Genomic DNA, 11,611 nt, shown 5'->3' on the forward strand with positions numbered 1-11,611 from the left:
GATAAATACACAGGAAGGATGGAAAGAGATGGCTCAGCAGTTAAGGGAGAGTACCATTCTTGCAGTGGACCTGGGTTCAGTTCCCAACACCCACCGGGCTTCTCACAACCGTCTGTCACTCCATTTCCAGGAGATCTGACGCCCTCTTCTGGACTCGGAGAGCACCTGCACTCAGGTGCACATAGCCGTCCATTGTCAAACACATATACATGAAACCAAGAAAAATCTAAAAATAAATAAGCGTGTGTTAGAGACAAGCTAAATAGTGATATATGGACCCACCAAAAACAAATCAAATTTCAAGGGATAAAGGAGGCCGGGTAGGCTAGTGGGCCAGCTATGTCTGATTCTCTGGATGTGCTGGTGGTAACTTCCCTCCACAGCCTTGGTATAATGGACGCCAGGACCCTTGTAAGCAGAGCCTCCATATGTGATGGGGAACAGGTGACGGGGGAGCCTAGTGGAGTAAGAGGACCCTCAACAAGCTACATGGTTGTATGAGCTGGGGAGCCGGTGGCAGGGGGAGCGTAGTGAAGAAGACCTTTGACCTGGAAATCCATCCAAGCCTATTCTTGAAAGGTAATTCCTTTGCAACTGAATTTCTTTGAAAAGACAGAAGGTTTCTTTGGCAAACGGCAGCAGGTTTTGTATGGAAAGAGCAAACGTCTATTTTGAGTTCCGAAACAGTTCAAATTTGCCAGCTTCATCTTTTCAGAAACTCTCCCGTGTTGTCATTACACAGGAGAACCTTCTGGAGATGGAAGAGAGGAACTTGAAAAGCCAAATTCTTATGTAATGATATCTCCATCTGACTCTGTGAAGAGGAGAGTTGACACGCCCCTGGATATCTAGGGCGATGAAGCTGCAACCTGCTCTCTGATATGTACGTGTCTGCTAACTGTTCTTGCAGGCCCGTGTATCTCGGCTTCCTCTGTTCATGGGGGAAGGAACTGGGGACAAATTTCTGCTCTAGGGCATGGGCTGGAGCTAGCCAGGGTGAAATGGCATTAGACCAATGCATTCCCCAATTTCCTTAGAAAAAAAATAGACTAGACAATAAGCTGATTGGAGTATTAATTATTTCCCCTGAAACTCAGATTTGTGAACATTTATATAGATTTCCCCCATTTTCTTCAGTCACTCATGATGCCTGAAATTCCATTATTTGAGGCAAATAAATAAATAAAAAGCCTTACTTGCTCTTCATTTTTTTTAACATTTTGTTTTTTATTACTTTATAAATAATACCGATCAAAATTTTCACTCCCTCCCCTCCTCCCACATCCCTCCTGCTCCTCCACTTACTCTCCCCTCTCCCCCTCCAGTCCTAAGAGAGGGCAAGGTACCCTGCTGTGGGCAGTCCAAGACCCTACCCCTACATCCAGGCTTAGGAAGGTGAGCATCCAAACAGACTAGGATCCCAAAAAGCCAGTACATGCAGTAGAGACAAATCCCAGTGTCATTATGATTGGCTTCTCAGTCTGCCCCAATTGTCAGCCACATTCAGATGGCCCAGTTTGATCCCATGCTCGTTCAGTCCCAGTCCAGCTGGAGTTGGTGAGCTCCCATTAGCTCAGGCACATCGTCTCAGTGGTGGACCAACCCCTTGTGGTCCTGACTTCCCTGCTCATCTTCTCCCTCCTTCTGCCTTTCGCCTGGGCCTTGGGAGATCAGTCCAGTGCTCCGATGTGGGTCTGTGTCTCTATCTCTGTTTGTCGGCAGACGAAGGTTTTATGGTGATATTCAAGATAGTTATCAGTCTGACTACAGGACGGGGCCAGTTCAGGCACCCTCTCCTCCACTGCCCAGGGTCCTAACTGGGGACATCCCCGTGGACATCTAGGAACCCCTCTAGAGCCAAGCCTCTTGTCAACCCCAAAATGGCTCCCTTAATGTAGATATCTTCTCCCTGCTCCCATATCCGTCCTTCCTCCATCTCAACCCTCCCACTCTTCATTTCTTTAGTAACATAAGCAAACATCCAAGCAACTTTTAATTATTTATTTATTTATTCATCTATGACAAAAAATTTCTATCCCAACCAGAAATGTCTTATGCCTATGACACTGGCTTCCTATTTTAAATGTTTTAAAGGCCGATGCAGTGCCCCAAGGTCAGATACTTTGAACCTGGTTCCAGTGTGAAGCAGGAGGGGAATCTGCTGATGAACCCCCCCAGGAAAAGTAACATCGCACAACCTCAGAGGTTTGAACTGGGGCTGGCGCTAAAATAAGGAATACTCTAAATCAAATCAATTGCAAGGGACGACTACATGCCGAGAAAGAAAGGAGACGTCGGGTCTGGTATAGACTGGAGGGCAATGTCATCCCAAGTCGTTGGCTATTGAACCTGATAGTGATTACAGAGTCCAGCTTAGAAGCCATTGCCACAGCTTCATACGCAGTGAGGTCGGTCTTGAGCTCTGCCCTGCAAAGGAGAACTTGGAAAGCGATCACTATCTCACACTGTCCTTTCTGAGTAGTTGAAGAGGGCAAGGATAATAAGGAGGCTGGGAGTTTCCCTGTCTGCTCACTTAGCCTTCTGCGGAAGAGATGGACTTTGCTTCGAAAGGATGAGTGAGGATACAACCCTAAGTAAAATCAAAACGTATGCAGAGTTCTGATAAATGCCTTGGAAACAAACTGGAAAAACTTCCGTCCTACCTGCTCATTTTCCCTCAAGCTCCAGAAAGAAGATAAGTCAAAAATAAAAGCCCAATGTTCTTGACTTGCTAGGGCCATTCAGGGGAGACAGAGACAGTTTAAGTCAGAGAGTCTCCACTGTGGTTGTTGGGAACACTGAGGCTCTGTGACGAACGGCCTAGCCGGTGTCCAATCAGCAGCCTCTGCCGTGGGACCTGGAGGGGTTCATGCAACCCTTTCTTGCATTACGCATTCTATTTCACCTTTCTCCATCTCCCACGGCTTTGATCTTGCCTTTCTTCCCAGGAAAACCTTTTAGTATGTGCCAAGAGCCAGCTGCTTCTGTTGGCTGAGCCCCTACAACAGGCTGGCCGGGCAAGGCAGACTCTTACAGAAACAGCCTCCCATCTTTAGAAGGCAACATGGAATGCCCACATAATAAAGGGACCAATCACAAAAAGATGGCTCTCTCTCACAGACTTAGCAGAGGTCACACCATCTCAGGAGGCAAGGGCAATTTTTATAGCCAGAGACCATGTTGAAAACATCTAAATTTCCTTCAATCCTGAGCTAGAAGCCGTATTATTTGGGACATTTAAGCAATGTTTTGCTTATAGTCCCTGTACTATAAATGGGTCAGCTGTTACCAAACACTCAGCAGACTAGAGCTCTTGGGATTACTGTGTTGTCCAGCTCTAGCAGACCAGAGAGCAGGAAGTACCAAGGGGAACCAGCTTCACCAGCTGCTTCAGTGTGGTATACATCTGCAGAAACACTACATGCTGTCAGGCTAAGGGCTGCCCAGTATCCCTGCCTTCTGGACCATCTTTAATTCTTCTTTCTCCCTCACTGAAAGCAAGACGGGTCTTACTAAGATGACCATTTCACAGTGGGCTGACCCATTCCTCACAATAGCATGGGCATGCAGCACTGTGTTAAAGAACAAACAAAAGTATCAACGGTACTTTTCCCAAGAAGGTATAATGTTTTCTATCCCAGCACGACAACTGTCCCAAGGGTTTGGGCTCTAATTCAAGTTTGTTTACAATAAGATTTGGTGAAGGTGACCGAAGGGTGGATGAAGGCCTTGGGAATCTTATCACATGAGTGTAACATGACGGCCGGCTTGTTGGGGTTTCTGTCCCTGCCCGGTACCCCACAACCAGCAAGTCCCAGAGAAAATCAATCACACAGAGATCTCTATAAGTTATAAAGCTGATTGGCCCATTAGGTCAGGCTACTTATTAGCTCTTATAACTTATGTTACCCCATTATGCTTATCTATGTTAGCCACATGGCTCAGTACCTTGCTCAGCTGGGCAAGTTACATGCTGCTTCTTCGGTGGTCTGCGCAGGAATGGCGGAGGGAGCTTCCTGTTTTCCCAGAATACTCCCAGTCTCTTTGCTCCACCCCTACTTCCTGTCTGGCTTTCCCACCTATACTGCCTGCCTGGCCAATCAGCGTCTTATTAAAATATGATTGACAGAATACAGACAATTCTCCCACACCACATGAAGGGCACAGTTAACTCAAAGTGAACCAAAGCAATAAACAGAGGGAAAGTGAGTCTCCAGAGTAAGATCCTACTATGCTGATGATGATACAGAGTCACTGAACCTGGGGCTGGGACTGTGCGCAAGCCAACTCAACACACCAGGGTGGAACTAGAAGTCATAATTGCTGTAGGTTGGGAGTAAGCATTTTTCAGAAAGCAATTTTCTTTGTGTTTTCTGTGTGGAGAAGATGGAGCTTGGCGTCAAACCCACTCTGCTGGACGGAATGGAACATGTATCACTTAACAGGAAATTTTCAGAGCAATGAACTAGGCTTGTGAAGTATTGTGCAAACTTCACAAGACGGTAGCTCCGTCATCAAGTGCCACTAGGCACTCTGTTACAGGACCACTGACACCTATGTCACTGTGCCACACATGGCCACACTTTCTCTGCCACGGAGGTTCGTGCTCCTCAAGTCGTTTAAACATTGGAAATCTGCCTGGCTTCATCTACAGCTGGATCCATCGCTACTAACAGCAGCCATGTAGCATTTTAGCGAAATAATTGCCAGACACTTCTTGGTAATCTTGCACACTTACTCCAGGAGTCTCCACAAACACCAGAATCTGTGGATGTTATCTTGCTCATACACAACGGAATGGAGTTTTCACACAGCTGTGCACACCTCCCTGTGTACTTCAATCACATCTGGGCTGCTGTGATGCTGTGTAAGTGGCTGTCACACTGCTTACAGAACAATGACAAGGCCAGATGTAATTTTGCGCAGTTATTTTCCATCTATAACCCACTGAGCCCTCAGATACAGAACTCGCAGGTCCAGACGGGGCACTGTTTTGCAAAGGGCTTTCCCGTGTTCTGCAGTCTGTTTAATAAACATTATCTGCTGGTTTTGATCAGGATGCTGATAAAACTATGTTTAATATCCCTACATTTTCAATTGTGAGTGGGGAGGCGTGTTGTTTCCCTGGCGCTAAGACCCTGAGCACGGACCTGTCACTCACAGCGACCTGGCGCATCAGGTTCTACAAGCCCAGGTCCTGTTTATCCAGTCCCGTTCCTCACCTGTGTTTGAGACTTTCCAGATTGACGAGGACGCAAACATTGTGTCCTTGGCTTTGCTGGCCGTGGGCCTCGCTTTTCATTTTCACCTCGTCTTTCCCATCGCTGCCCGATCCCTTGATTCTGAAGAGAGTGTTAACCACTTCAAAGACACTTCCTGAAAACCAAACATTGATATTAGTCATCTTTTATTTATTTAAGTTTTTCTTAATCTCTGTTTTGTGTATGTGTGTGTGTGAGTATAGTACCCCAGAAAGCCAGAAAAGGACATTGGGTCCTCTGGAGCTGAAGTTATAGGCAACTGTGAGCTGCCTGACGTGGGTGCCGGCAATCAAACCTGGGTCATCTGCAGTAGTAGGACCTGTTCTTCACCGCTGGGCCATCTCTCACACCCCATCTTCATTTCTTACAATTTTCCTTGCTAGGTATCAATATCTGATCTTCATAACAGCAAAACATAACATTGCCCTGAAAATGCTAAATGGGAAACTAAGTACCAAGCAGTAGAGACTGAAACTCCCAACAACAGCAACAACGCCATTTTCTTAGCACACAGCAGTTTATGTTTCCCCCCGCTTGGTCTTTAGATAAAGAAAATGGTCTACAGATGAGGACACTGAGGGACACACACATTAAAGGATCTGCTCAAGGATGGCATGCACTGTGGGAAGTCCAGATGTTTGCGTGGTTTGAGAACCAGGATGCACCTGCCTCCCCAGCCCGTGCTTCTTCTGAGTCCTGCTCCTCTTACTGCTACCAAAATAACCTTATTCTGAGGGAAGGGTTGAAAGGAAGAAAGCAAAAGGAGGGGAAAGAGGTTTAATTATATTTTAATTAAAATATATTTTAAGATTAAGGTCTTCTCTTGTGATATGTCCCACCTAATTGTAGTTTATTCCCCCACAGCCTAATTACAAATCGTCAAGTAGCTAATTATTGACAGAAGTGACTTAAAGATAGAGTAGAGTACACGAACTGTAGAAATATGGGCAGACTTAGCTTGAGCCATTCATCCGGCACACCATACAGGCGGCCATGGCTCCAGTGTGAAGTGTCCCTTGCGACATGTGTTCCAACACTGGCACACCAAGCAGTGGCAGCTTGGGGAGGCTCTGGCATGCTTACGGGGAGGGACCTAGGTGGAGGGAGTAGGTCCATAGATTTAATGGTGGGTCTTAGGGCTTACAGTGTGGTCCTACTTCTTGCCCCGCCTGCTCGTTCTTTCTGCTTCATGGCCCAAAGGATGTAAGCAAGCAGCCCGACACTGTCACCGCCACAGCCATGAGCCACTGCTCCGCCCAATCCTTCCCTGCCATGATGACCAGTACTCTCAAATCGTGAACCCAAACAAATCCTTCATCCTGTAAGATTCTTCCTATCGGGTATCTGGTCACAGCAAGGGAAAAAGTGATTAATACATAGTTCATGAATTTCAGTCTGGAACACATTATCAAACTCTGTCACTGCCTAAGGAAAGTTGACCAGTAAGACGTGAGGAAAAGCGATTTCTATTACTGCGGAGCAATAGACGGCGGCTCTTATAGTTAACCCTCTGCGAACAGACAGCGATAGACACCTGAGTGACCGTCCAGACCCTGCAAGTGGAGAGTGCATGCTGGCTTCTGGTGACCCAGGAAAATTAGCTTGTCTTGGTCACAGCTTTGGAAATGCTGGGTCACAATTAATTGGCCCTTTGCCCTCAGCCTGTGGTGAAACAGCATGTCCCAACAGGATCACAACGAGCCAGAACCGCTCATCTCGGAAGAGGAGAGGATGAAGGTCTATAGCTGTCTTTGAGGGCTCATTGGCTTAAAGCCTCCCTTAAGGCGCCATCTCTCAGCTTCCACCAGCACCACCACTAACACACGAAGCCTTTAACATGTCACCCATTGAGGGATTCCCAAACCCAAACTCCAACCGAGAAGTCTGCCCTCCCACAGAAATATAATGGACCAACTAAGCCAACAACAAGTGCAGAAACTTGCTGTGTAATCAAGGTTTCTTTCCCAGACAGCCTGAGGGTTGGTGTCTGGGCCAGCTGCCGGTGATTTATGGCGTGCCTTCATCCAACGGCTGTAACCTCTGAGCTCCAGCTGTGCTCCGGCTTCCCCACTCTCCAGCCAAGCACCGACTATGCAGACCAGCCTGTTTCTTCCTTTCCCCCAAAGCCGGAGGCTACTGTGCATCAAGGCACAAAGTTGTTTTCGCATTGACTCTTCCCAGTAATTCCGTCAGGTAGCCATTCTGCGGCTCTCGGTAAGGTAACCGTACTGCGGCTCTGTTTGACAGTAGGGAGAACGGAAGTGTCAAAGAGCTAGCTCTGAAAGCTTTCAGACAGACCTCTGCTCTATACGTGTGTGTGTGTGTGTGTGTGTGTGTGGTGTGTGTGTGTGTACAAAACCCTTCGCTTGCTTGACAATAGATCAAGGGCATCATGGCTTGCACGCTCCATGTAGCGTTCACATTGCATTTTAAATAAAAAAAAATCTATTCAGAGCCATCATACATTTAATTACTCTTTTCAGTCCATTTAATCTCCTCCCATCTCTTCCTTCAACTTTCCCCGCACTGAGCGTAAGCAGTCTCATTGCTAGTGAGAATTCGGAAACATAGAGGGCTAAATTCCAAGCTGCGAAGGCATTAACGGTCCATTAGTCCATTGCTGGCTAAGTAGGCACACCTGGGAACGGCAGCCGCGTGGCGTCTGCTTCTGCACTAATATGAGATGCGGAAGTGAGTCTTCAAAAGCGGTGCTGGCTCTGAACCCGCAGAGAAGAGGTAATGGGTGTCCGTGCAAAAAATGTTCTTCACATCGCTTTGTTGGCATTTTCTCAAAGTCAACAGTGTGCCCATTCTCAGTAGACGCTGCGGTGGAGCATCTCCTCCACACACACCAGTTCACACGAGGCCTGGAAAGGCCATCCACAACAGCAGTTAGACCAGTTCCTCCCAATAGGCTATCCCACTGCTCCTCGGAGTGGGCATCCTGGGGGCCGAGAAAGGAAGAGACGGCGAAGGACAAGCCAGTGCACACTGAAGAAACTGGGGGCCTCCCAGGATGGTTCTCTGTCTGGGGTTCTGTCTGGCAGGAGCCCCAGCAACACTGAAGTCAGTCCACTCCCTACCAAGTGTTAGGCCGTCACCTTCTTGTGAATCTAATTGTTTGCGCTTTTCGTTTCATTAACTTTTCTTTCTGGTGTTTTCCTGACAGACAGTTGAGGTAATGTAACCATGCCTTCCCCTTGTTAAACAAACAGGCTTTGGGAACTAGGGACAATAAGTCACGAGGCTCAAGTTACTCTCTCTCTCTCTCTCTCTCTCTCTCTCTCTCTCTCTCTCTCTCTCTGTGTGTGTGTGTGTGTGTGTGTGTGTGTTATACATACAGGCATTGGAGTGTGCTAATACAACTCTGGAGCAGCTAAGGAGCACCCTCAAGGTCATCTGACCTTCAGGGAAGTGGGCTTCCTCTGCAAATGCTAACAAAATAAATTTAAACTCCAGAACAACAGACGTTCAAGGTGGGAGGCGGCAACCTGATTAAAAAGGCAACCAATCGCCTTGGGCTCCTGTTTCCTGAGGAATGTGAGCTCTGGGAGAGAAACACTAGCAACCTCTCACTCACAGGAGAGGGCACATTGTTTTAATCCTTCCCCTAAAAATTTGAGGAATTTGTGTTGCATCCTGTGGAAATGGCTACGTCCTTCAAAGATTATCTGTGGCGTATTTTGCCCCCGTATCTTGTCAGCCATACACTCTTTGCGCATATGATTGTATCAAGGAAGAGATCTTTACTTAAATGGCACTGTTTGGCACGCAACAGTTTGGCATCAGTTGGCACACTCTCTTTTACTTTAACACCGACAGTCAGAATCTAACCCTTCAATATTTCACAACGTCCAGCGGGACTTCTGATTGATAAACTTCTAAATGCCTGCATCTTGCAAGTCAGTTATACAAGCCCAGAGCTGGTGCCTGTGATTAGATACATAGCATTTCAGGTCTACTAATGGACACGTCTCCAGACTTGTATATTGAATAGTCCATTTTGTGCTGAGCAAGCAAAGCTTACGTAGATGTTGTCAGGTCAGGTCTTAGGGATGTTAGTGTGAGGGTTGCAAAGTTTAGTCACACGAGAGACAGAAAAGTGTGACATTCCTACACTGTGGTCACACAGGGCTGTGGAGCCAGGAAAGGAAACTAGAATCCGTGTGTGTAGGAAGCAGAAAGAATCTGGGAGACGGTTGCTGGGGTTTGTGGCTATCCACCTGTCTGGGTGTGGATGGCGTCCCTCTGTGCCTATTGGAGTCATCATTAACACCATCGTTAACGAGTTTCGAGCAAGCCACTTCCCCTTAAAAAGCCTGCTTTGTTTCCTTTGCGCTACTATAACAAAACACTTGAGACTCGATGATGGACAAATAATTAACTTAATGCCCTCTTTCCTAGAGGCAGGACATCCAAGATCAAGTCACTCATGTAATGAGTATCTGGAAAGGGCTGCTCTCCAAAAACCACATTCTTCTGATTGTGTCCGCGCCCGGAGGAAGGAGCCAGGAAAATGGAAGTCACGAGTTCATCTCTCGAGCCTCTTCTGAAGAGCATCATCCTATTGGTGAAGACCCCACACTTGAAGCTTGATCACCTTCTTCATCTCTTAACCATACCAAATTGGACCTTAGGCTAGGACATGAAGGTGAGGCGTATATATTCAAGCCAGGCTCATAATTTTAAAATCTCTATTTATTATGAATTGCTGGGGGATTTAGTAAGTTTCCTCTCAAATATTAGGCAAAACATCTCAGTAAGCTACTGGGAGCCTTGCCATTTCTGTTTGGAATGAGTATTCTGGGGTGAATGTACCTCAACACATTCAAAACAGGAGCCAGGTTCACTCATGAGGTTGATAAAGGGCAGAATACGCCCCACGGTATTTGGCAACACTTGTTTTGCGGTAGCTCAGTGTTTTCTTTGTAAACACGGAATGTAAATGCCTCTCTGCTAGACAGTTTTCACAGTGCTTTAAATGTACATCGGCAGTGAATCAGCTAAACCCCAGCAGGTCCGTTTGCATCTGTAACTACAGCTCTCCTGTCTGCTGGCCTGAACCTCTCCGGCTGTCTCTGTCATCTCTCTTCCCAAAGCTTAACTCCCTGGCTCCAGTATCTACATATGCCCAATAAATCTGTGGAACAAGCTCACACTTGTTGGAACCAGGGAGCAAGACCAGGGCAAGGGACTTGTATTCTAACGTCCAAAGAGAGACTAGGGCAGTTGCCTCAGGGCAGAACCAGAGTACACGTTCTGACTCCAGCTCCATACTAAGCTACCTACCATAAGTGGCCCAATGGCACCCCCTCCTTTCATGTCCTTTCCCATATACTGGCATCCCCCCAGGACAACCCAGTTGTTATCTACTCCAGGTATAAGTTCAGGGATGTCTGAACATTGTGTGTGTGAGGGGTCACAACAGGGCTCCAGACATTCAACATAGACTTGTCAACTTGATAGTATATAGTAGTGTGTGTGTGTGTGTGTGTGTGTGTTACAGGGGGTACAACAGTATTCCAAACATTCAATGTGTATTCTGACTTCACAACTTGATAGTGTACAGCATCACCAAGCAGAAGAGCTTCTAGACATTTCCTTCGGGGATTATCTCCATCAGGTTAATCGAGGTGTGAAGCTCCACCCTAAATGTGGACCTCGGCATTCCAGGGGTCAGGGTCCTGACCTGCCTGAGGAGAGCAGCAGGGCTGGAGAGATAGCTGGGTTTTCAGAACTGGCTCAGGGCTTAAGTGTGCTTACTGATCCTACAGAAGATCTGGGTTTGGTTTTCAGCAACCACATCAGGTGTCTCCCAGCCACCTCTAACTCCAGTTCTAGGATATGTGGTGCTCAACGGTCTCTATGGGAGCCTGTAGCCATGTGGTGCAGATAAACAGGCACACACATGCGTGTGTGCGCACGCATACAAACACACACACACACACACACACACTACACAAACAAAAAGGAGAACATTCTCCCCCACATGATGTGCTCCTCTCAACTGTGAGCTAAACCCTTCCTCCTTTAAGTTGCGTTTGTCAGACTTTTTTATTGCAGCAACAGCGAGAAATAACTGAGAAACGGGTCTGAGAGCTGTCGCGGCGTTAGTCAGCCTCACTTACACCTAGGCACTCCTGGGGAGACACAATATGAACAGAGAGGAATTGTTTCCATCAGCTTGGCCCCAGGGTATGTCTGTTGGATAGTTTCTTAATTGTTAAGGAATGTAGGAGAGCCTGCCCCCCCATGAGTGATTCTGTCCCTGGGCAAGTGTGCCCAGGCTGTGCATAAGAAAGGCAGCTGATCAAGCCAGAAGAGCGAGCCAGTAACCGCTGTCCCTCCAT

The sequence above is a fragment of the Myodes glareolus genome, chromosome 27, assembly GCF_982192425.1.
Source record: "Myodes glareolus chromosome 27, mMyoGla1.1, whole genome shotgun sequence".
NCBI lineage: Eukaryota > Metazoa > Chordata > Mammalia > Rodentia > Cricetidae > Myodes > Myodes glareolus.